Genomic DNA, 26407 nt, shown 5'->3' with positions numbered 1-26407 from the left:
ATCTAATGCACCCATCTCCTTGTATCCATCTGCTTGCTCCAGTCCCAGAGCTGCTGGATAGCTTGCTCAGCATCACTTCCTTGAGTGTTGATCACTTGTTTCCAGGGATCTGGCATTTGAATTTTGGGAAGGTGAAAATTCTTTTGTTGAGCTCCTGCTGACCTTGGTTGTTAATAATGATTTCTCCAGTGAGTGTTGGCTTTGCTCCCCTTATAGGGAGGATCAGGTTTTCTTAAAAACCCCGCAGGAGTCTGTGCAACTTTTATATCTGAAGCAAGCATACATGCAGGGCACCTGCTGTGCAGTTGGGGCACTGCCCTCCAGCCAGGCAGAATTAACCTGCACTGCAAGATTAAAGGATAACCTTGAGGTTGGCAAGGACCTCAGAAAAGCAGAATTCTTTTCTCAGAACAACACCCTGCAATAAGCAGAGGTAAGTCTGAGCCACAGCACCAGGTCTGGAGCCAAGCTGTTGTGAAGTTTGGCCTGCTCAGAGGTAAGGTTTCTTCATAAACCTCTCCATAACATAAAACTTTGAGGTTTCTCATTCACTCTTCTGGATTCATAATCCCAGGCATTCTGTTGTTGAGAGTGTTCACCTTATGGTGTTTCCTTGGTCTGTTGCAAGCTAAGGGCCAGTGTGGGGTTTGGATATTTTTTGTTCAGCATTGCTTTCATCTTCAATACAACCTTGATATGCTATTCTTATGGGCTTACACAAAACTCTGTGAACTCCTGTCATCACAAAATTTAAGGAGGCTGTTGCATACCAGCTATGCAGCTGCACTGTGGGATCAAAAAAAGAAGGAACCTGGTCCCTGTGAAATGTTTGGGAATGAAGCCTTGCTTAAGTGAAAATATCTTTGAATGCTTTCCTGGATTCCTTTCATAACCACCATGGGGTTGTACAAGGCAAGGAGGTAGAAGTGTTCTCCCTTTGGAAACTTTTCCAGGCAGGGACAGGAGCTTGCACCAAGGAAGAAGGCAAAGAGCAGGCGGTGCAAGTGTCCTGCTGGGAGTTTCTCTCTGCTCCCTGTCTTTTGGTTTCTGCTCTTCAGTGGGACACGACTCACAGCTGGCACAGATGCAAAAAAACCCCAATAAACAGCATCAAGGACAAGCTGCCAAAGCTGACTGCTGGTGCCTGGCACTTCAGTGGAGCATGTGACAGCTGAAGGTGCCTCTCCTCTGTGTCCAAAGGGCTGAAGAGGATGTAACAGATGCATTTGCTCAGTATGAAGACAGGAGTTCAATGACATGTCTCAAGGGATCACACTAAATTGATACTGCAGAAGATAATTAAATTGTGTGGCAGTTTATCACAGGAGATGCCTGGATAATCAGGATTTCAAAGGTCTTTAAATCATGGTTTGTAGCCTAGGTGTATTTATGAACTGTAAGGAACTCCTGTGGATTTTGCTTGGCTGTTAGATTCCATGGAGGAGCAGTCAGTTTCTGTCTAGTTCCATGACCCCACCTCATTAGAAATGATGAAGTACTGACCTGGATGCAGGTAGTAGGCTCTCTTGCTTTCAAATCCCCATCTGAAATTTCACAGAGGGTTAAAACCATCAAGTGTTTAAGTGAGTGCCTTGATGTATCTCTTCCATTCACAACTTCTCCTTTCCTTTGTCAATTATTCCCTCTACATATTCTTCTCCTTAAGCAAATCAGGAAACATTGTCTTAATTTCCTGTATGATTCCCTCCCACGTTATACTGGTTTCTGCAAGTGGAAAAACAGAGCAGCAAAACCTTATTTTCCAGAAGAGAAAAAGGACTTCTGAGTGGTGCTCCTGGCTGCAGGGGACAAGACCAGATATCCTGGGAAACTTTAAGCAAAAAGTCATGGGTAGTGCTTAGCATGCTTTTCAAATCAACCTTTCCTAGCTAGATCCCAGGATGCAACACCATGGGTGACACCAAATCTCCGAGACACACCTGATTTTGTTGCCATTAAATGATGTTGTTTTTCATTCTTTCTGTCAGCAAATTGACTCAAATCCCTCAGCCACGAGTTAGGACTCAAAAGAATTTTTAGTAAATTAATCCATGCAGTCAATAAAGCACCTCCAATATATCCTAGGTGTTATAGTAAATCTACTTGGATGCTTTCTGCGCCAGCATATTACTCTTTCTTTTCTCTGTGTAATCTTCTTGGTATTATTTTAATTCCTGCCCTAGTCATGCACAGATGCAAATTTCTACCTTAGGCTTCCAGACCTGCATTAGCATATGTCAAATTTGTCACAGTGACCTGGACCCTGTGAGCCCAGAGCATAGCAGCCTGAGAGAGCTGGGACTGTCTGTGTTTGTCTGGAACATTGATCCAGGACCTCAGAAATCTTTCCTCAGGATGACTTTTTCCCTAATTAATGGCTGTAGATGATGAGGTGTGCATAGCCATATATGAAGAGAATGGCAAACACAAACGTTTGTGCAGTTAGCAGTGGCTGTCACACAAGTGTATTTAGCATGTGCAGCTTGGAGGTTTCCCTCCTGCTTACAGACCTGTCATTCCCACTGGGCTCATATGTTTTAACACTGATTAACTACAGGTACCTTATGTGACTTTTGCTTCAGTCAATTATCTCCCAGTTCCTGAATTAAGAAATTATATATTCACAACTATCATATTTTTTTCCTGTAAGAGCAAGGAATACTTGAGAAAAAATTGCACAAATAAATTTTTTACCCTTTTGGTATCCATAAGCCAGTCTGTTGAAATGAATGAACCCCTGTCTGTTAAATTCTGTCAAGATGTAAGGCATTAATAGTGTTATTTGAAATCCATAAAATAAATAAGTTCTCAAACTCAGGACCCAGCTGTATCAACACAAAAAAGCTGTTGTACTTCATATGCCTTGCTATCATTTAGGCTTTTCTAAAAGTGGATTCAGTAATTGTTTCCTGCCTTCAAATAACATGGTTGAACTGTGAATTTAAAATAGGCCAAATTTAGCAATTCACTAATAAGACAATGCCAAGAATTCTGTATTTCAAATTCTCAGTTGCAGGAATGAAGCTGCAGTCAGAAATGCTTTGCACACTTTCATAGTCCTGCAGCTCCCATCTGTGTATGTGTAAAGCTCAAATTTGCAAAACACACTGTTAAAAGCATGGTTTCTGAGGTTCAAGCATCAAACACATATAAGGGAAGAAATGGCAGAATTCAGGCAGTCTTGTGTAGGTATGATTTGCTATCCACACCTTTCTTGCTGATGTATGTTTTGTACAGTCTTTAAAGACACCACCTATTCCTTTTTTGCCTAAACGTTCTCTGGGAGTTAATTAGGGTTGTATAGTGAAGGAGAATAATAAAAAACAAACAAACAAACAGGGGCCCTGCCTAAAAAAGTTGAAGATGTGGAAATCCATAGAAAAATATTTTCTTGAACCACAGAACCAATAAAAAAACTGTTTTCCCATGGTTTCCAGCCACTCATTCCTTAAACTCCTTCCCCTACTTCCGTAACTTCCTACTTGCCTAAGCAAATGTCTGCATGTTGTGTCTGAGCCTATTCCAGGTCCCCAGCTCTACCCAAGTGTGACAAATCTGCAGAGTATTAATTGTCTTTGACATCACTGACCTTCTCTTCTGTGAAACTGGGTTGAAACTGCCCAGCAGGTTCATATGTTGTTAAGGCAGAGAGGCAGGTGGGTGGGTGGACGGATGGACGGATGGACGGATGGATGGATGGATGGATGGATGGATGGATGGATGGATGGATGGATGGATGGAGGCTTTGACTGACCTCAATTTTATTAGCCATTTCAATTATCTGGAAAAGATAAATATTATCCCAAATAACACAGTTTTGCTTATACAATAGATTTGCTTATACAAAAGATTCCTTTGAGGTAAGAAATTTGAGACAAATTTTTAATAGATAGTTGCATATTTTTACTCTTGATTTTTCTGAGTGCCTTGTTTAAGGAAACTGGCATGTGGAAATGCTACAGCAGTTTATTTGTAATCAATGGGACAGCTAATGCTAAGTAGTCACAGAACATCAGACCTATAAAATCTGAAATTAGGCCAGAATTAGAACATGCTGATGATTCATCAAGATACTGTAGGGATGACTGCCAGGAATAACCCCTGAGTTAATTTATAATGTTCCTTATACTAGGGCTTGGCTGGTGATCTTGAGACCTTGGAGCTTTATGCTAAGCAAGAATAAAGCAGTCTATTGAATAGCTGCTCACTCATTCACTTCTCTCTGGACATGTTCCAGATGAGGTATGTTCCTATAAGTAAAATAATTTGTCATTGTAGCTGAAGATAGCACCATTTTGAACACAAGGCAATTATTTCCCACAGGCATGGTATGAATGGAAGAGGGGAGAAGCAAGAGGCTGGACAGTCTTAATTCAATATTCAAATTCAAAGTATTTAACTTGCAACGGAAACAAAAGTTCTTAATCAACAGACATTGTTCTTATATATTTAAGAACAAATATAAAGTGAATGTTTTTCAAAAGCTTGTTTCTTGTGGCTCCTATTATTAAGGTAGCTGTGATAAATCCCCAGAGCTGGGGAGGAGAACCATGATCTGGTAAGTAATTTTTTGTCCACCAAAAACCAGATCTGTACCAACCAAAAAAAACCAAAACAAAAGCCAACCACCAAACAAAAAACAAAAAAACCCCAAAAAACCCCAAAAAAACAAAAGTAAAAAAAAAAGTCCCAACAGAAACTCCAAAACAACAAACTCTAAGACTTCATCATGTTACAAAAATTGGCATTTTTTCATATCTCATCACCCAGACCATACCAAAAGCATTTTCATCCTTGAAAGTTTGGTTCTGCTCTAGTTTGTCTCTTTTTCACTATGGCACTGAGGCTGGCCAGAATACTGACTTTTTTGTTGTTTTGTTTTTTTTCTTTTTTTTTTTAATACAATATGTGCCAGCAGGTCCCAAGATGACAAAATAAAAAAGGGTTTTCAAATTATGGTTCTGTCCTCCAGAACTGAAAAATACATTTTAGAGACAAATAGACAAATTTTAGTTTAAAATGAGGCCTTTTTTCATGCTGACAAGCTTGTTAACAAAGAAAAAAAGGTGTTGTTTGCAGTCTAGCTGACCATGGCACCCAATAGAAAGAAAAAATTAATGCCAGCTGAAAACTTGAGTCCAGCACATTCAGAGACAGCTAAAAGAGTGATACTTCCGGTTTCAATTACTGTAGGACTAGTGTTGAGGATTTACACACCAATTGAGTCCCAGTTTCTCCTATGACAGCATCAAAAATCATTGATTCTCTTCTCTGCATCCTTTGTGGTACAAATGATGATAAGGATTATATGGATATCTAACAACTTCTGTAAGATTTGACGTAGTTTGGTGATCTACCCACACAAAGAAACTGGTCTGTCCCTTTCCCAATGTATTTGTGAGGCAGGAGAATGAATGAATTCCCTTTAAAAAGAGCAAGTTGAAACAGCTAATTTGCAAATTTCCTCTTAGCAAGCCACGAGTACATGCCTATGGTCATGTGAGTCATTTCCAGCAAACCTGGAACAGCTGGAAAAAGAAAACAGAAACAGGGATCATATGACTCACCCTTATGTCAACTCAGAAGAAAAAAAACAGAGGTAAAGTTCACAAGCTCCAAAAAGTAAGAAAATTGAAAGAGTTGTATTCGTAAGCCTGCTCTTTGCCCTCTTGGTGGTAGAAATAATGGGGACTGAGAAAGATTGATTGAAAGATTAGGATTTTATAAACTTTATTACTGGTGTTGATAGTGTCAAAATGTTACTGACAAAAAAGTTTCAGTACAAATTTTAGAAGGAGAAAATACCAGCAACATGCAGAGCCAAATAAAACAAGTCATCCATCAAACTGCAAAAATCCTGTGTCCCCATCCTTTACCCTTTAAATAATGTATTCTTCCTTTGCTAATTTATTTTGCTTTTGCAGGGTGACTCCTGTACTCTGCTGTGAAATTTTGCTCTTCCCCTAGAAAAAGACAGCAATGATCTAGCAGGCATCAGGGTCCAGGATGACCCCACAGATGTACAAGCATGTGCTGTGTGTGACAGAGGAACCTTTAACCTGGTACTGCTGACTGTGTGTGCTACACCTCCTCATGTTTATAAGCAGAGGTGAAAACAATGGGATTCATCTGGTCCTTACTCCTTCAGATTTCAGGTCTGGTGCTGTTGGAGGGAGCAAGAAAATGGGCATAGAGGATTAACCATGAACTCTACATTGATGACATCAAGATCCACAGCAGCTTTAAGGTAAATAATTTCCTTTCTTGCTCCCATGCCAGTTTGTATCTGCACAAGCAGTTGTTGTCTTCATGTGGGAGCAAATGAGGAGCCCTTGGTGCATCAGCCTGTCTTGCATTGCTGCTCCTCTGAGCTGGCAGAGTGATGAACAGCAGAGTTCAAAGTGCAGCTCTTTGGGAGGTCAGTGGCTTGAACCAGATGTTGGCCTAGCCAGTTTTTCATATTGACACTCTTCGAGATAAGAGAGAAGATGCCCCTGAACTTTGAAGTCTGGTGAAAGACACGTGCCAGGCAGTGGATTATACAAGGAAACATTCATGTCAGGTGTCTTGGACGCTGGGATGAGATAGCCAGGCTGTAGTCAAAACAAGATAAGACCCCTTTCTGAAAGATTGGCTTATCAATATGGTTAGCAAGTTATTTTGCCTGCAAGTAATTAATGCAATTCCAGCTGAATATTTCGTTTACAGTTTTCTGTTTTGCAGAGAGCAGTCCTTATCCATCGTAGTACGACAGAGTTCAGTCACAGTTGCAGGTGCAGTGATTTGGGTTATGGATAGAGTTCTACATCACAAGATAGTTTAGGTCCTTGTCTGAGGGCTGGATCAGAGGCTGTAAGAGTCTGTATTTACTACATGCAAAAGTAACACGGCCTGTCTTTAGCTGTAAGAGTGATGCTGGCTTTGTCCCGTTTGTTGCATGGAAAGGGCACTGAAGAGCAATGATTTTATGGAAAGCATGTATAAAACAGGATCTAGGACCAAAGTCAGAGAAAGTCATCAGATCTAATAGCTTCTGCAATTGATTCAATACGCCCTGAATATTGGCCCCCTAAAAAAGGAGTTTTCATTGTGGACTATGACACATGTTGAAAGTGAGTCCTACCCAAAATCATATCATCCAGCCTCAGCTAAATAATGCTTGACAAGGCAATCCAAAGAGTAATTTGACAGATTCAGTCTCAGACCAGCATCTGTTGATTTGGAGCCACACAGGAAAAAACCCCTTCATATAACATGTTGCTTGTAGGATGAATCAAGAAGAAGAAATGTGATTATTAAGGAATATGGCAAAACCTAGAGAAATAAACTGCTCAGTGCTGGACAAATGGATGGAGAGTACACAAAGATACCTAGCAGCATTTCTTGGACACACAAAGTAAGATTACCAAGACAAAATATTTTGCGTTTTTCCTTCAGTTTCTAAAGTCTTGGAGATCCATAATAATGTACAGGAATGTACCTTAGCAACTCTGTAGTTTGCAAAAGGATTTTTTTAGGTTTTGCTTTTACCCAGTAACTTTGTTTCCAGTACTTTAATGGCCGTGCACATTCAGCTATAATGAACATGAATTTTCCCCTTTAAAGATTATCTGCTTTAAGAGAAACGCTGGGGTGACTTTGACAGGAGCAAGGCATATTGACTATTATCTTCCACATCCACACTCGCTCTTCCACCTGTACATGGGAAACATTCAGGCCAGGCATTTCCCAAGGCATCCTGGAGGCCACCTTGGACTGCCACCAGGACAGTTTGCTGCCATGAAGTTGCACCATTAAAACCATTAAACAACTACACTGCTACACTGTGACAACAGCAGTCTAATGGATGTCAGAAAGTGTCTTGTTTCCTGCTTTGTTCACAGACAGTGGCAACCTGGAGATGCTCAGTTTCAGAATCTGCTACATTTGGAACTACTAGCTTTAAATTAGCTTCATACTGATGATCAACAAGAAAAATTCTTTCAGCTTCCCCAGCATTTGTTCTTAGTAGCAGAAATCACAATGAGAATATGGATTTTGTCATTGTACATAAATCCTAAGTATATCTGAGAGTCTCTGGCCTGGGATATATTTTTTGCCAAGTCTTGAGGAATGGGTTGAGTTCTGTACCATGAAAAGCAAAGTTTTGAGAATAAATCTTTCTTCTGAAGTGTTAGTCAGTGGTCCTCTGACAAGAAGCAAGGAGTTAAAAAGACGTTTCAATGACCAAGTGTTTTCAACCTGTCACAGGCTCTAAAGAGAGAGGCAAATCAAGTACTTGTGATGCTGTTCAATACCAAGGCACACACAGCCACTAAGGACATGAATATTCAGGGAATGTGATCTTGCTGGCCCTGAGTTCATGCAGGGTCTCAGTGAGACCCATGCTTTGTATTTAATTCCTAATGCTTTATATTTCAAGCTGAATATTAACTTTAAGAATCAGAAGAGAGTGAAGAGAAGTTCACAGAAGAATAATGAAATAGTTTTGAATAAAGCAACTTCATAGGAATTTTTAAGTGAAAATCATATTTGGTTGGTATGACATTTTAAGCTGGTTTTACCCACACTTTACAAATACAAAAAAAAAAAAAATTTGCAAGTACAGCATTGTCTGTGTCTTTATATATTATATGGGTGTGCATATACTCATGTCACTGTGTCACTGAAAAATCTGAATATCCAGTATATGTTCCAGTGTCTCAAGGATACAAACTACACAACATAATAGTTATACATAAGCAGGGACAATTTCACTTGTTCTGTCATTTGTGCTGAACAATTGTTGATAGATGCACTAATACAGTGTCTACAGTTGAGATACAAAATTTTTGCTTATTATTTTCCATTTCATTTTTACATTACCCTACCTAATAATTGACTCTGTTTCTCAAACCCAGAGCAGTAGTGCACAAGAGCTGCTACTCTAATGGTCCTTATTTTACTATCCTAGGTAGTTGTTCTAAATTAAGTTTTCAGATCATTTGTACAAGTAAACTGAGATAACATGCAGACACACTCTATAGTGGGCAAAAGGTGATGATGTGCATCAAGCCAAGCAGATGCAGAACTGTTCTGGCTACAGAAAGGAATACCTCAGGTTTCCTTGGGAAAACACCCTGTCATTCCTCCATGCTGTCAGCTTTAAAAGAATTGCTGACAAAGGCGGGGTTGCTGCAATTAGCACAATCATTATGAGGTGACATTTATGAAGTGTCACGTCCTGAGAAGGAGCTCTGGTACCAGGCAGGGATGAGCTTTCAAAATTTTCATGAAGTGCACTTGGCAATGTGTGAACTGGACTGTCTACAGTGTATTCCACTTGCCGTGTTTGGCAGGGTGGTGAAGATGGAAGGGGAGCTATGATAATGATTTGAGCTTAGCAGTCTCCCGGGGTGAGCAGTAGAACCTACACAGAAAACAAATGGTTTCTGAAGTATCAGAATTGCTCTGTGGGTGACTTGACTCTATGAGTTCAAAGGACATGAAAAAATTCTTCACACACACCCGTAAATGCAAATAAGGACAATCTGTGCCTAAATGAGATGTTTTCCCCACCCCAACCCCCCACCCCTGCCCAGTATTTTTTCAGGAAGAACATACAAAAAAGCCCTGACATATGGCAACTGTCATGTCTGAGCTTCAATTTTTGTTCCCTTTTGTACTTTGAAAGGTTTAAACCAGCTCTACACATTTTTCACTAACAAATGACTCCTACAGCCCTGCTGTTCTGCCACAACCCATCGGTTTCGTGGGGTGCTGCACAAATACATGCATTTGTTCTTGTCATAAATCCACTGCCGTTTGCCTTCTTTCTGTGATGTTCTCCAGGAGACCTGTACACTCCCAGAATGTGATCTACAAGCACAACAGAGCTTTGAGGGCCTGCTGGACCCACACCACTGTTTAATTGCATGATTGTTGATCAATGTTTTTCTACCATATGCCTCTCTCTTTTCCCCCAAGGAAGTGTAAGTAATCATCAACACACCTGTAAGCAGTGTTTCCTAGAAGAGCTACCACATGTTTCTTCTGCAATAAAGGAGCCAGGCTGACTGATGATATGCATTATGGTGTCACCTCCAGCATAAATATTATGGGAGAAGTGAGCACAAAGAGCTACGGAAGGGAAGGGAAATGAAATGTAGAAAAACCTTGGGAAATACCTGGCAGAGAAACAGCATGGCAGAAGACAAGGTAAGAACATTACAAGTGATGTCAGCAATGTGATGCCAAACTCAGGAAATGGCATGTAAATGTCATGAAAAAACACCTGGAGATAATTACCATGCTCCACTCCTTCTATAGAGGCCTCTGGAGGCTGGAGGTGTGTGCTGGTTTAGGTGTGTGCCAGCTTAGGTCACCATGTTCTGAGGGGGCTGTGAGGGAGAACAGCAGAAACCAGAGTTTCAGAAAATAGGAACTATGAATAGAGGTTCAAACAACTGGCTGGTTTTAGTCCTATTCAAGAAAATTCAAGTGAGATGCATTTCTTCTAATATAAAAAAGGCTGTAGATAATGGATCAATAAAACTGTTGCTGTGTAATTGTCACTATGATAAGGAAAATGGCAAAATGAAATCAGTTAATTTGCAACAAAAGAGAAAGATAAATAACCAACTTTTGGGTGTGGTTTAGAAAGGATATTGATTTAGGCTGAAAATTAGAAGACTATGCCTTATAGTAAGAGCAATGAAGTCCTTCAATAACCTTCTAGTAGTAATAATGGTGGTAAAATGATTAAGCTTACTATTTGCAAGATGTATTTTAAATCCATTCTTTTTCCCCCATCCTGCTACATGCCCTTTACAAAAAAACAAAGAAGAAGTGTTATTTAACTCTTCCAAAAAAAAAAAGACATAACAGAACAGACACAAAGTGCTCTATCAAATCTGAGTGCTGGTCTTGCATAATTGTTTATCTTTATGTTTAGATATGTATATGAATAAAGTCTCTTCTAACTGTACATACATAGGCCACACAAATCTACGGGCAGTGTTTTTCCCACGTACAACAGGTGGAATATTATGCCTTTTTCTGTGTTGTCAAATATTCCTATGGAATTGCATATTCTGCAATTCTGTTTTATGCAAACTGGAAGTTGACATTAGAACAGAAAACATTTTTTCTAATGCAGCCTTAGAGTTTTATCCCTTATGAAGCCGTTGGCTGATTGATAAAGATTTACCACATTTCATCTCACAGCCACACAGTATTAAGACTATAGAGTTATAAAATTTTCCTTCCATCTCTCCTTTGCCCCTTTGGCTGTTACCATGTATTGCTGGCCCACAGTGCTTCAGTCCAATGTAACATTTTGTATAGGGAGTCACATTCCCAGGTTCCTTTATAGCACAATCCAGGATTTATACCACATATGTAGTCTTTAAGAACCAAAGTCCTGCTGGAAAGCTGGGAAGTATCTCCAAAACTTAAAAAAGGATGTTTTCTTCCACTGAATGTCTAACCTACCTGCTAGCAGCTGTGTTTAAAGTGCTGTCTCTGGCTGGCCCACACTGAATATTTAAAGGCAATAGCAGCATGTACAGTTCGAGGTTGAGGCATGGCACATGAGCTTTGCATGCCACAGATTAAGAGCCTGGGGGAAGGTAAAGGACTTTGCTGGTTTCTGCCATCTGTCCCTGGAAGGTGTCCAGCCAGGAAAGACACTCCTGTGCTGGTGCTCCAAATTCCACAAAATGAGGAGGTATCACAAAAGAGGAGGCACGAGAGTGATTACATGATTATTTTGAGATAATTTAAGTCATAGTTTCTGCTGAAAGAGATGGTTGCTACCCACCCCTCTGCTCCATGTTGTGCTTTGCCCAGGACTCCTTGCATTCCCACTCTCATTCACGTATTCTCATGCAAATGAGATCAGGGGGCTGCTCTGCCAGAAACTCCAGAAAAACCCCCATAGTTTCCAGCCAGATCACTTTCTGCTCTCTCTCACACATTAATGCAATGCCAGTGCAAAGCTGGGAGCAGCAACATCTCCTGCGGTGCCAGGGGAGTGTGAGATCACACATTTCAGTTGCCGTCTGCATCTAGACTGGCTGAAAAATGCCATGAAAATGCAGCCTAGTCTATCTGCTGGTATGCCTCAGGTTATTTGGATGAACATGGCAGACACACTTAAGGAAGCTTGAGCTGCTTTTGGTTTGTCTGCAATAAGAAAAGTAATCTTGTCTCCTTTAGAGAGCAAGTGTAGGCATCACTTCTGTGGAGCACCACAAGGCTGCAGGCCAGGAAAACTCACTGATGTCCCAGAACACAGGTCTGGTGGGTACCATCGTGTGCTTGAGATGGGCACATAGTTTATGAAATATGTAATAGATATAGAAATGTGTATGCATAAAGATTGAAGCTAAAATATATTTATGTGATTTGCCTTCCTAATTAATTCATTCTGCTTTACTGTATAAATTAATAATATGATTTCTACTTTCAGGGGAAAGGAATTTCTAGAGGCGAAAGGTTCTCTCTGATTCATTATTTCTGTCTTTGTTATCACATTTTGATGATAGAAAAGGGAAGAAAGGAAATTACAAACTGAATGGCCTCATGAAATTATAAACTATAAATGAGGAATCTGAAGTATGTGATAGGACACCTTGCCAAGTTCCTCTCCCAATCTTTTACTATTTTTCTTGGATATTGTGTGCAGTTTTGGTCACTACAGTACAAGAAGAACAGCAAGCTGCTAGGGAGAGTCCAAAGGAGGACTGTGAGGATGATGAAGGGCCTTGAGGGGAAGCTGTGTGAGGAACAGCTGAGGTCACTTGGTCCATTCAGCCTGGAGGAGACTGAGGGGAAGTCTCACTGCAGTTACAGCTTCCTTGTGATGGGAAGAGAAGGGGCAGGCACTGATCTGTTCTCTGTGGTGACCAGTGACAGGACATGAGGGGATGGCCTGAATTTGTGTCAGGAAGAGTTTAGGTAGGATATTAAGGAAAAGGTTCTTCCCAGAGTGAATCACATGGTGTGACTCGTGGGAATGATGCTGTGCAGGGTTAAGAGTTGGAATCAATGATCCTTGTGGTTCCCTTCTAACCCAGCACATTCTGCGGTTCTGTAAATTGCATCTCCTTCCGTAGACAAGAAACGAGAAGTAACACTACTTTCATTTTATGAAATGACTGAGTACTTTTTTCGTTCCAGTGGAACATTAGGTAGTGTGACCGGTGAATTCCTAATTCTGTTGTACCTATTCTCTCCCTTTTTTTGTCTCCTTAAGTTGTGCAGGAGGCATTTAAACCACCATGAGTATTAAGGAATTTTCTAAAGAAAATTGCTCTTGACATGCTCTTCTTTGCAAATAGGTGTAGTATTCTGCTTAGTCTGGCATGGATATTTGCTTTTTGGTGTTGCTACAGTCTGTTATGCTCAGAGGTGAGCAGCCTGCTGTAAACTCAGCTCTGTCCTCCAGGCAACTCCACAGATTTCTACATGGCTCATTCCTTCCCTGTGTTTCTATTACAGTAACATGGAGTGAGACTTCTTCCGCTTGGCTGCAAGAAAAATAAGTCAGCCTCCAGTCTTCCTCCCTTTCCCAAACCAAAGCTTCTGCAAGTAACTGAAAATGGATACTTGTTTTCAAAGGCATGACTTCAAGATGAAGACAGGTTGCGTGCTTGGGCTTTGAGAATTATCACACTATTCTTGATGAGGGGGTGGAAACTTCTCTTTGATAGAAGTGTATATATCTCTAAATATAGATCTAAATATGTAAAATATATAAATATATAAAATATATAAATATCTCTAAATATATCTCTAGCAGAGCTGATTTTGAAATTCCCATTTAAATAAGCAAAAGACGAATGCCATTTACAAACAACAAAACAAATCTTTTTCTCCAGTACCTACCCCACTTGCACAGTGATAGATACTATGGTTGAAACTGAGTGTAATGAGAAGTATCTATGTAATGCATCTACCTGGAAACCACACTTTTTATTTTTAGAGTGAAACACCAGTCTGTTCTATGGACTCAGGTGCTGACCCTCAGATTTCAGTTATCTGGATTTTTGAGGTTTTTGTATGCATGCACAAAATCCAAATACAATTCAGCTTAAGGTACTGAGTGTTGTCTCTTTGGGGATTACACAAATGACACATCTTTTCAGTCAATAACAAAATACCTATTTAAAATTTCTTTTGGGCTTGGAAAACACCAGCCAAGGTAAGCACAAAGTGTTCATTCTTTCCTGTCAGTTCTGCTTCTCCCATCTCCAGTCTCATACATAAAATGTGAAGGTTAAAATCCTGTAAACCTGGGATTTCCAAAGGCACAAGATGACGTAAATGAGCCCACAGGAAATTTATATGTGGCTTCATTGTGTTCCAGAAACGCCAGTTGAAGGAACCTCTGGAAATCCCCTCAAAGCAGAATTACTGCCAGCCATGGCCTTGCCTGGCCAAAATCCTAAAGCCTCCAAGGACAGAAGTTTCACCACGTCTCTGTATTTCCCCTAATCCCTAACCCAAACTGACTTGGAAGTTTCCTCTCCCAACATTGTCCATAACTACCAAGAAGAGTTTGGCTCCATCATCTTTGTAACTGACCTTTAGCTGGTTGTAGGCTGCTCTTCCTCTTGTTGTTTTAAAAATTTCTCTGTAGCTCCTGTGGAGAGCTATGAATCTCTTTTATCTGCACTAGAGCTGTGTTATCTTGCTGTGCTAGCCAGCACCTAACACAACCGCAATTTCTGTATGCTGGTAAATTAAATGCTACCCGGGCATGGAATAACTTGGCACAGAGTGGGGCACTGCCTGTATTCAGGAGGTTTGGGACTGATTGTTTGTACACCTTCCAGAGCATGCTAACTACTAAAGAAACAAACACAGACATATAATTCCCTATCTTAAGTACTCACTAATTTGGAAACAGATTCTGGTTTGTTTTGACAAATGACCAAATGTGAACGGTACTGGAAGATTTTCTTGCACCCTAATTGCAAAATTTGAGCTTGTTAGCTCTAAATGAGACTATGATCCAGCTTTTACAAAATTATTTTAAGCAGAAAAGCTGGATCCTTGACTCAGTTAATTTGACTCTACCCCAGATACTTGAGCTTAGTGTTTAGAAGTTCGGCAGATTCTTTTCACAAGCACCTGAGTGGGCCTTAGACTCAGAGAAAAACGTTGATTTTTTTAGAGAGTAGTCCAATAACTTAATATTGGGGGTTTTGAAAACTTTTGGGAGACTCTGATAATATTCAAATCTTTAAAAGAAAAATGATTAGGCATCACCCCAGAGGTAGAAATCACCTGTTACAGCAAATAGGTTGTATACAAAAAGAATGCCATTGGACACAGGAGGGTGTAATATGGCAAAATAGTAAATTGGACACATTACATGACACAGTTTGTTTAGAACTGTATTTTCAGAAAAATATTTTTCCATCTGCCTTGCAACCACTTTTCTATGAGGACAGATTTGGTGCTGTAGGTTTGAGGTCTGTGTGCTGTGGGTTGTTTTCACTTTGATAACCTTTAGCTCTATTCAAATATAGGAGTTTATGAAAAAAAAAAAAAATGGATGAATAAGAAGGTCTACACATTTGACAGTTCAAGCCCCGAATCTACAGAATCTAAACATCATTTATTGCAGGATCAATGCCTCAAGCATGACCTCACTGGAGCTCTGGGTTTCACTGTAAGAGTTTTGAGCAGATTTCATTGTCACCACAAAGCTCTAATCCTCTTGCATTTTATTTTATGAAAAATCAGTTGTGACTTCCTTTTAAAAAATCTGACAGATTGTTTTTTATAGCTAGAGAAGCAGACTGTCTTCTTTGCCTTGAGGTTGTGAAGACAGAATAATTTTACACTATCTAGATTACAAAAGAAAAATGAAAATTGCTTCTTCTAGCTCTTCTCTTTGTAAACCCATCCAAAGAAATATTTTCTTTTCATTCTCAGTAACATTCACACACACATATATTTATATGTACAGTTAAAAGTTAAAATCATCTTACCCTGTCAGGTTTCTTTGTTCAGCTTTCATACCTTTCATATTACCAACAAACCTTTATCCACCTTCACAGTGCTTTGTTATCATAGGTTTGGGGTTTTTTTAACAAGCTGTGGCCCTATAAGCTTCAGGGAATGTTGCTTATTATGACTATGCTTTGTTCTTCATTTTGTTTAGAAATTCACCTACACTCTATGCAACAGAAATTTTCTTTGCAAACAAATAAAAATGTTCAATACAAATTTACATCAGTATAAAAATGACATCTTGCTTCTGTCTGGCTTTTGTAATCATTACAGTAGCAAAATGTGGCTGATTCAGACATAAAAATTAAACATGTCCCCAAATTCATATTTGGAGTTTTCACATTTGTATTAGAATATATTTATTGTAAGACCTGTACTCAGTTCGCTAAAATAAGCCTAATTTCCTGATCAAGGAATTATTCTCAATGTATAGCCCTTCAAATCATATTTCTGTTCATTTGCAATGGCAATTGTAGGATTGGACTTCCAAGCAACTGTATCATTGAATGTTTATTAATAGAGAATATAATTAAGTAATCTATAAGCAAAAATCAGGAAAATGAAAGAGTCATACTATGACAGGGAAAAAAAAGAGCAGTAATTCCATCTTCTCTCCTTTTTCAGATTAGATTTGTGCTGTCAAGGATCCTGTGCTGTTTCTTATAAAAACAGGGTTTTATTTTACTGGCCAAATTCCAACGGCATTTTGTCTAATTGCTTCTTGTGTTCTTAATTGGAAAAAGCATTCCTGAGTTTCCAGCCTTGCCTGATTTACTTTTATAGTGTTCTTAATTCAGTATAAACCTGGGACAGCCTTCACCAGGAGGTGATTGATCTTTGAGGGCTGGAGATGGCACACTTAGCTATGCTGAGCATGTCACATATCAGCTACAATGTAATATCAGTTATTGCTTCTCAATATCCAGCAAAGCAACACTCCCCTCCTATCACTAGATTTGATCAGTTCTGTGGAAAACATCTGAAAATCCTCCTTTCTGCGCCTCAGACATGCATGCAAATGAGAGATGAGTGAATCCTTTTATTTCTAGATCAGGAGCAGCAGTGAATTACCAGGGCTGGCCGGGTTGCCCAGAGCCCTCCCATCTCTTTGTCCAGCACTGCAGAACTTGGATGTTCTGAGGAGGAGAGACAGATGGCATCCGAGCGCTCGGTACTGCAGAGTAAGCTTTCTTGTGTCCTCTTCATCAGCAGTGCAGCCAGCTCTGCCTGTGTATCCTGTACCTCTTCCTCTTCTCCTTTCAGTCTTTCCAAGAGCCAGGCATGGAAATTAATAGAATCTGCATATGTTAGGCTTAGCAGCTTGCTGACCGCAAAATGAAATGCTTTATGGTTTGTTAAATGCAACCAATCTGCTTGGAAGTTGATGCTGTTACTCCTGTAGCTCTCTTTTCTCTACTTATTAGATTTGATACTCCTGTGTGTATGAAATGCTCAAGTGTCAGCAGACATATTTGAGTTATGTAGTGTGAGTGTCCAACACAGAAATATAACTTTAAAAATTGCAGGTATCTATTTTGAAATGTGACTTTAAAAGTTCCTGTTTAGGCAGCTAGTCATGGGAAAGGTGTGATGGGAGAGAGGAATGGAGAACCCTGACTGGCTGCTGCTGCACAGCAGCTGCTGCCACTGCTGCCCTTTGGCCAATTCAGGGGAACTCTAAGGAAATATAGACTTTTAGAGGTCATTTAAAAGGTAGATGGGAAGGATACACAGCTGAAAATGTATGTGGGTTTTAATGAAAGCTTAGCCCCTGATTTATTTGTATTTTGAGTTCAGGAAGGGCAGTTGATCTATCTGTGCCTCAGTTCTTTTTCAATTAAATTGTAAAAATCCAATTCATTTTTCAAAAAGACACTGAGAGTTAGTGTATAACACTTTTTGGCTGTATTTCCATGGTAGCCGATCAGACATGAGGTCTCTTTTTTCCAGACTTGCTGCTTGCAGAGGAAGCCTGTGCGGTACCAAGGGCAGCACTGAGGCTGTGGCATGGAAATGTCAAAGTTTTCAAGTCCCTGAAATGAGAGATGCTGCAATACTAAGCAGTGTGAATTTCTCAGGCGAATCACCCTTCCTCCTCTTCATGCTGCTTTATGAATCACATGCTACTGCAAGACAGTACTGTTGTATCTATCCTTCCCTCCTTCCTTCCTTGCAATTCCCCCCCTTCCCCCTCTGCTTTGGTGCCCCCACTTTACCATGTTTTATTGTCCCCGTGGAGAGAGTAACACTGACCTTTTCTATTCTGCTCTGCATTCTTTGTCTCCTCCCCAGTTCATTTACTTCAGCAATAAAATTATATGACTCTAGACAAGAGTTATTTACATCTGTTTGCAGGCAGTTTGAAAAGGCTTGGGTAAATAGAGATCTGGCAAAGTACTCCAAACAGATTCAAAGGGATTGTTTCACAGGCTTCCAAATCAGACCCATTCTTTCAAAACTGGATGTTTTCCATGGGGTAATTGGGTCCAACTGTCAGAAAGAATCAAAAGTGTTTCCATTTTGACCTATTGCTGGAGGTTATTCCATGTCAGATGTGATGAATCTATGGTACATTGTATTCTCTGTCATATGTTGCACAACAGAATCTGCATTTATTTAGCACCATGTTCAAATAAATACTGTATTAATACAGTGCTAATTTTGAAAAATTAGTAGGGCCATGATACATCTGTGGTCTTTTCTTCTTAACACACTTTTTTCTTCCTTGAGTGTCTCATCCAAGTGGATTTTTGGTAAATGCAACTTGTACCTGGATTTCTTTCTATCTGCAACAAGCACGACTTTGTAGGTAAGGCACTGAAATCAGGAGGGAGCCCTGTTTGTGCTGCTAGCCATGGGAGTATGGACAGAAAGGAGAAGGACAGCAGGAACAGCAGCTGGCTGACAACAGCTGGAGAAGACTGCATGGATGTGACAAAAACAGAAGGCTCCCAGGGAAGCTGGGCCTGAGGCAGAGGTGTGAGACATCCAGCAAATGGAGACCTCCAAGGCTGGAGGAGCTCTCAGCAAAAAGGAGGTGGGCTGGTGTGGGGAGTGAGGGGCTGCAGCACGAGTTTGTGAGGAAGGCAGGAAAGGAGGAGGTTTGCAGTAACAGGCTGGGGTGCGCAGACTTGGGGCAAAAGAGTGAGGACTTGGGAGAAGGAAAGGAGAAGGGAATGGGGACATGATGGGAGGAGTGGGGTGCACAGTTAAAAGTCCTTGAGGTCACTTCAGGGCAGTCTTTGTCCTTCCCACCTTGTACAGCAGGCACAGGCATGGAAGCACAGACATGAACAGTGTTGCTCTCCACTCACTCCTTTAGGTTTGCTACGGAGACATTCCCCTCTCTCCCTGCTTCACTTTTTTAGCTTTTGGAAATGAGATAACTCAAAATAAACACCTTAAATTTAGGTAATCCAAAACACTGGGGTAAATGGTTTGTTTCCTAGTATTATCTGACATATCTTGTATATTTAATGTGAAAAGTCAATACTCAAAAGTTTACTTTCAACAAGCATAGTATTTTATTTGATATATGTTGGAACTTTCCTTCCTCTCATCAATCCATTGCATCTATTTTTCGCCCTGATGAAAAACAAGCACAGATGTAGCAACCTTCCAGTACTTAAAGAGGGTCTGTAGCAAGGATGGGGAGGGACTCTTTGTCAGGGAGTGTAGTGATAGGATGAGGTGAAACTGTTTTAAACTGCAAGAGGGTGGGTTTAGTTATTAGTAAGAAATTCTTTACTGTGAGGGTGGTGAGGCACTGGCACAGGTTGCCCAGAGAAACTGCCCCATCCCTGGAAGTGTTCAAGGCCAGGTTGGATGGGGCTCTGAGCAGCTTGATCTAGTGAAAGGTGTCCCTGCTCACACCAGGGGACTGGAATGAGATGATCTTTAAGGTCCATTTGAACCTAAACAATTCCATGATTCTGTGACTACACAAATATCTTTGTAATGAATTCTAGCAAACTTTTCCTGTATGAAAAATTGCTACATTGTAAATTCATTGCTGGAGTGCATGTAAAGTACTATGAGTCAGATGTTTATCTCAGTAATAGCACTGTATCTCATCAGCAATGCTCCATAAGCATATTGTTGTAACTGAAATTACAATTTAGTTCAAAACAAGAAAAGAAACATTTTATACATGAAAGACTGGAAAAAGGCCTTAATATAAATTCTTAATCCTCTTGTGCTCAACCCTAAATACTTAGGTAATCTAGCTTTACTATTTACTTTCTTCAATTTACAGAAAGGGGGAGAAATAAAACAATAGAACTATATTTCTTTAAAGAAACCTGAATAAAAACTTAAATGCTCTGGGTCAGCTTTGCAGCTTGTGAAAAATCAATGTTGCTTCAATTACTCCATTGACTTCAGTGGACTGGTGTTGATTTACAGTAGTGGGGAGCTACACAATGATTAATAACAAATATACCTTGGACTTTCATAGCAATTGCTATCTTGAGATTCCTAATTGCTTGTCAGACTCTCTCTTTGCCTTACCGTTTGTGAAGATGAAATGTTGTATTCAGGAGTTCATAAACACTTTCTGTTCAAGACAATTACAAATTTATTCAGATGAATGTCTTATTAAGAAGTCTTATTTAATTTTCTCATTTTTATGTACATTATCTAAACAAGATAAATGCCTGGAGGCAGTTAAGATTGTTGTTAGGGAACAGTCTTTTCAAGAGGTGTAAAACCTTTTTGAAAGCTGAAGCACAGCTTTCAGTCCTGCTGTCATACTGCAGACAAGTTAAGTAAATGTCTTAAATCTAAAATCTTGGGAAGATACCATAAAAACTATCATCCTTTGAGGTGATCCCGGTTATGTACTACTGCTCACTCTGTGTGCCCTTCAGTTTGCTGCATAATCCACAGATGTGGTCCAGCCATTTCTTTCCTCAAGGAGATTTTTTTTTCTTGCCCCCATCAAGCTTTTCTTAGGTTTATTTTTGCAGGACTTGATATCACTTTATTCATTCTCCAGTGATTTTTGAAATGAACTATAATGCATTAGAGACACGTGTTAACTTTTCATGGCAATTTAAGGGAAGAGGGTGCAAGGATGATCTTCTATAGTACCTGTGTAGGGATCATAGATAATTACAGTTGTCATGATTGATGCACAAAATCCTCCTGCTAGTAGCATTAAAGTTCCCAAAGGATGGCAAATGGAAAACAGGGGCTGGCAAAGATGTCTGTCTGGTGATCTCCTGCAACTAAACAGCACAGTCTGTCCTTGCTACTGGTTGCTCCTGGAGGCACGGAGTTGCAGCATGCCAGATTCAGGATATTTTCCTCTACTATGTAACTTCCTAGGTTCTTGTATTCTTTTTGCTTCATTCTGCTTTACTTAATCCTGGTGAAGGGATGAAAAGCCCTTTGGCCTATAAATACCACTGAAGATAAAATGTTTATTTATCCTTCAGATCTCCTTTCTCGTTATCGGCTCTCTGTCCTTTCACCTTGAGGTGTATCCACCTCCAGACTTGGCCTATATTGAGATTATCTAGAGCCATGATAGCAAAAAATCCTGATGAATCTGCTGCATAACAAAGAGCAACAACCCACATTATATCAACAGCGTTGAAGAACTTGGAATCTGTTTCAAGCATCTGTAAAGCACTTTGTACTCTCCAGGAGCAGAAACAGTGACAAGCTTTACTAAAAGCTTCGTTAAATTCCCAAATATTGGACTTTACTACTGTGTTGTACATATTTGTAGGTACCCATGATTCAAGAACAAATTTCTGGTTTAAATGGATTATTTAAATGGATAGGTTAGCGCTACCCATTTAAAATGCCTCCTATTTTCAGACTGATGTCAACTCATTTCAATACATGATTAAAGCAATATCATAGAGTACTTAATCATACCTATTGCACAAATTTGAGAAATAGAACCTGGATCTCCCATCTGTTGAAGCACCTAAAGCATTAGGACTTTGATTCATGCTGAAGATGACTAAATATTTTAGTACTTTAAATAACAAAGAACAATAGTATCAGGTACTTTTAAATCTGTAGATTGTACTGCATGTCAAATTCCTAACAAGTTATTCAAATTTGAAAAGCATAAAAGATTCACTGACATATTAACTAAAATTTTTTAAAAGAAAAGCTTATTTTCTTCAATAACTGACTGTAAGATGTAGGCACAAAACTCCACACTCAAAATCCCTTACCCGCTGTTCAATAATTGAGCGTTGCTCTTGATATGACTGATGCAAACCTTCAAAAATTGTAATTGCACATGCAAAGCTAGAGCAACTAGGCATTACTTCTACATCTTTTAGAGCACAGACAGTAATTTAATGGAACTCTACACACCATCCAATAAAATCACATCCTGGTTTAGTACCACTATTTGCAATTTCACTATTTCCAATGTTCATTGGAACATTTTTGCTTTATTTTGAACATTAGTCTTCATGGATTAGCACAGCCATCTGGCTAAAGTGATTTAGGAATCTGCTTTGCAGAGTGCACACTACAATATTTTTTCTTTTTGATTTTGGCTATTAGTTATGGCTGAATGTAGACTAATGCCATCAGAAACTGGCATGCTGGGGTTGGGACAGACTTCAAAGTCTCTGACTTTTATGTTCTAGACCTTTCTTTGGATTTGCTTTGAAGAATATATTTGGATTTATAATATCAATGTTTTGGAAAACACACTGTTTCTGAACAACTGTGTTTTTTAAGAAGCTGGGACGTGAGCCAGCTGCAAGTGGATGCTGAGATTATTCAGAGACTTATGGCAGACAGGGATGATCAGTCAGAGTCAGATGCTGAATGAAGCAGGGCTCTGTCAGATATTTGGCTCTGAATACTTTTTTAATGGCAGAATGTGATACCAGGAGTAGTGGTGCAAATGAAGAAAATAACCTCAGCAAAGGGATGGAACAATTAAAATCTCTGCAGGAGAAGTACAGTGCAAAGGACAGCCAGGGAAGGTTAAATGAGTGGATGGCAGCAAAACCAGGTGATTGGTCAGAAAAGAGCTTTTTTTGGGTAATAGCATTGCACTATTTTAATAGCTTCCAGTTAGCTCAAGCAGGAAAAGGTAACTATAAAACTTTAAGGAAACATACCGGGAAAAATACATTATAGAGCATTTAGGACTACTCAGACTATCTAAATTTGGTCTTATTGGCAACTAAATTAGAGGGATAGTTTTCATATGTTATTAATGAAGACAGAGAGAAAGGGAAGGACTGAAAGAAGGAGGCCCGTTAAACAACAATTCAAAATCCAGTTTAAACACTGCAGTTCTCCTAGTAAGGAATTCTTCTGTGTCTTCATTCTGTTTACAAGTACAACAAGCAGGCTAAAACTAGTCCATGACACAACAACACGGATTTGATAAGAAGAAATTATTTTGTCCAGAAGAGCAGCTGTAGAGAATAGACAATGCTCAGATAACGCAGTTCTGATAAAAGAAGCTTGAAGCAGAAAGACACATGAAGGTCAAAGTGAGTCTGCAAAAAAACCAGCACATGCTGTGGTAAATAACACAAGCTGAGCTTGGCTTGTTAGTCATAACATAAGACAGAGGAATTTCAGTGAACCTATCACTGCAACAATGATTTGCTGGTACTAGCAGAGCATGCTGGTGTAAATACAGCAAAACAGCACCAAAACCAGCACCCACAGTTCTGGAAAAATAAATAAATAAATAAATCACCACCATAGGAAAAGCCAATACTTGCAGTAGAAGATGGAGATCTGATAGTAAATGGGATACTTCTGTGTCTCTTGTGATTGGACAGGGATGTACAAGGCAGTATGGTGCCCCAAAGAGTACTAGAGCAATGAAGAAAAAACTAGCAGCAGTTCAAGAAGCTGTTTTAAGCCCCTACCTGTCTCCATGCAGTATGTTAATCTGCACTAGTATTGTATTCAAAGTATCCGTTACTGAATTTTAAATCATTATAGAATCATAAAATTATTTGGGTTGAAAGGGACTCAGGTCATCAAGTTCCAACATCCTTGTCATGATCAGGAACAATTTTCATTTGACCAGATTATTCAGAGATCCATCCAGCCTGCCCTTGAACATTTCCAGAGATGGGGCATCCACAGCTTCTTTGGGCAACCTGTGCCAGTGCCTCATCACCCTCACAGTAGTGGTTTGTTTTTCTAATATCTAACCTAACAGCTCTCCTCTCTCATTTTAAAGTCACTCCCCCTTGTCCTATCACTACCTGCTTTTGTAAAAAATCTCTCTCCATTTTCTCCTAGGCTACCTATAGGTACTGGGAGGCCACAGCTAGGTCATGCCAGAGCCTTTTCTTTTCTACTTTTTGCTCAAATCAATAGGATGATCTCCATTGAAGCTCAAGGGAATAGAATAACTGAGGAAGAGATTAAGGATATCATCCAAGGCAAAAGCAAGATCTCTGCAGAGCAGTGTGGAAAGACTTGCGGCTGGGCCCAGCAAAAGCCCATGATAAAGCATATGCTAAAATAATGTCTGAAATTATTTTTCCTCAGGAAGTGATGGGGAAAACAGAGGGAGTAACTTTGCACATTTAAAGAAGAAATTAAACACTCCATGGAAGTAATGCTTCACATCGCAAAAAATAAGCAAATATATAAAAGGGAAAATTTTCTACTGCTCCTGCTCTTTACACAGGAAGAAGTTCTAGATGAAATTATGTCAAACATTTTTCTCTTCCTTGTGCATTTGCAGGGTTCTGTTGGCAAAACAGAACACTTGAAGACAGAACAGTGTACACTTAAAGACCTGTTTTATAAGATGCTCCCTACACACTGCCACATCTGTTTTGTTTGGCATGAGGTGTTTCACCAGAAAGTGTCATGGTTTGTTTTTGATGTAGAGTAAGAATGTTTGCATAGAGGTTGGCTTTGATCTCAGAGAGACCATCTGAAAAGCCTCACATAAAAATTGGGGTAGCAACAAGATTACTGGGCCAAAGCTGAGCAAACACAAATATCAATCCATATTAATATAATTTGCATGCTATAATTAGCAAATGCTACAATATATATAGAAATTCTCTGAGGTACTGGTCTTCACTGGTAATTCTGTCCAACAGAGTAGGGGTGCATGTAGTCATTGGGAAAGCTGTAGAAATCATGCCTAATCCAGTTTGCCTCACTACTCTGAGGGAAGTGCTCTGCCAAGCAACCTGTACTGCAAGATGCCTGGAAAAAAAAAACAGTGCAGTACTATTACCCAAAAAAAGGGAATTTATGACACTGAATTATAGAGTCTGTCCTATGAGAAATGGCTATGGATAGTTCAAGAAGGTTGCAAACACACTCCACTTACAATTGTATACTGTACAATGTATATTGTAATTGTCAGAGGCTGATAACTTATTTGTCACCAGCAAAAACTGATAGACATGCATGAATGAATCAACATGAAACCTTGTGCCTTGTGCCTCAGTTCCTGGAGTAAACAAACTCACAAAAAAAAAAAAAAGAAACAAAAAGGAAACAGAACACTGAGTTACCTAAGTAAATATGGTACATGTATCACTGTGTCTGCTGACTCCTAATCTAGTAACTTTTGAAACCGTGGACTGTGGACTAGTCTGAGCTAAGCCTGACAGAGAGACAGCTGTCTCAAAGACACCAAATTATTATATAAGCTTTGTGAAACTGGAAACCTATGCAAAGAAGAGAGGCAGTATCTGTCTCTTCAGCGAGTAAAGTTTGCACAACAAACTCAGCCAGTATTGGACACAGAGAAACCACAAGAGGAACATGAATGCTCCAGTAAAAGGAAAAGCTTCAGTGAGAGGCAGTAAGTTATGAAGCAGCTGGGAATCCAACCACAAGGCAAATCCATAGGCTTCATTAGTTTTGGTGCTCATGGAAATATTTTTTATTTATGGGAAGCCAGCACTCACTGAAATCTCCCTTTAATGACTTCCTGCCATAGCCAAAAGCAGCTTCACAAACAGATTTTTTTTTTCACCTACCATAATATAATTTGCCAATAGAATACAAAACTGGGAGTGCTTTGATGTTAACAAAAGCAATAGACCAAAACAAAATAACAACCTTTTGAACATTTACGAAGGGATAGCAGAACAGGGTTGAGGGCTGTGTTACCTACATGGTAACAGCTTAAAAAGGGAACTGGGTTCTTACAAAATGTAGGTTTGACTCACAGAGCTCCTGCTGAGAATGAGTTCCCAGAACAGTAATTAAACTAATGCACTGGACAATGTACTTCCAGTCACCAGGTAATTGGAAGACCTCAGTAATAAGAGCAAGGTGATACTAAAAGGCACAGGGTTAGTGATTCCAAAGACACTATGGGGGGTAAAAAAACTTCTAAAAACTATCTGGAGGTCATTTAGGGATTTAAAAATCTATGGGAAAAGATATCTTCTTCTCTACTGGCCTTAAATGA

Source organism: Melozone crissalis, unplaced genomic scaffold (assembly GCF_028551555.1).
Source record: "Melozone crissalis strain CALT ecotype California unplaced genomic scaffold, PUWL_Pcris_2 ptg000042l_1, whole genome shotgun sequence".
Lineage (NCBI taxonomy): Eukaryota > Metazoa > Chordata > Aves > Passeriformes > Passerellidae > Melozone > Melozone crissalis.
Note: the sequence above shows the minus strand (reverse complement) of the source record.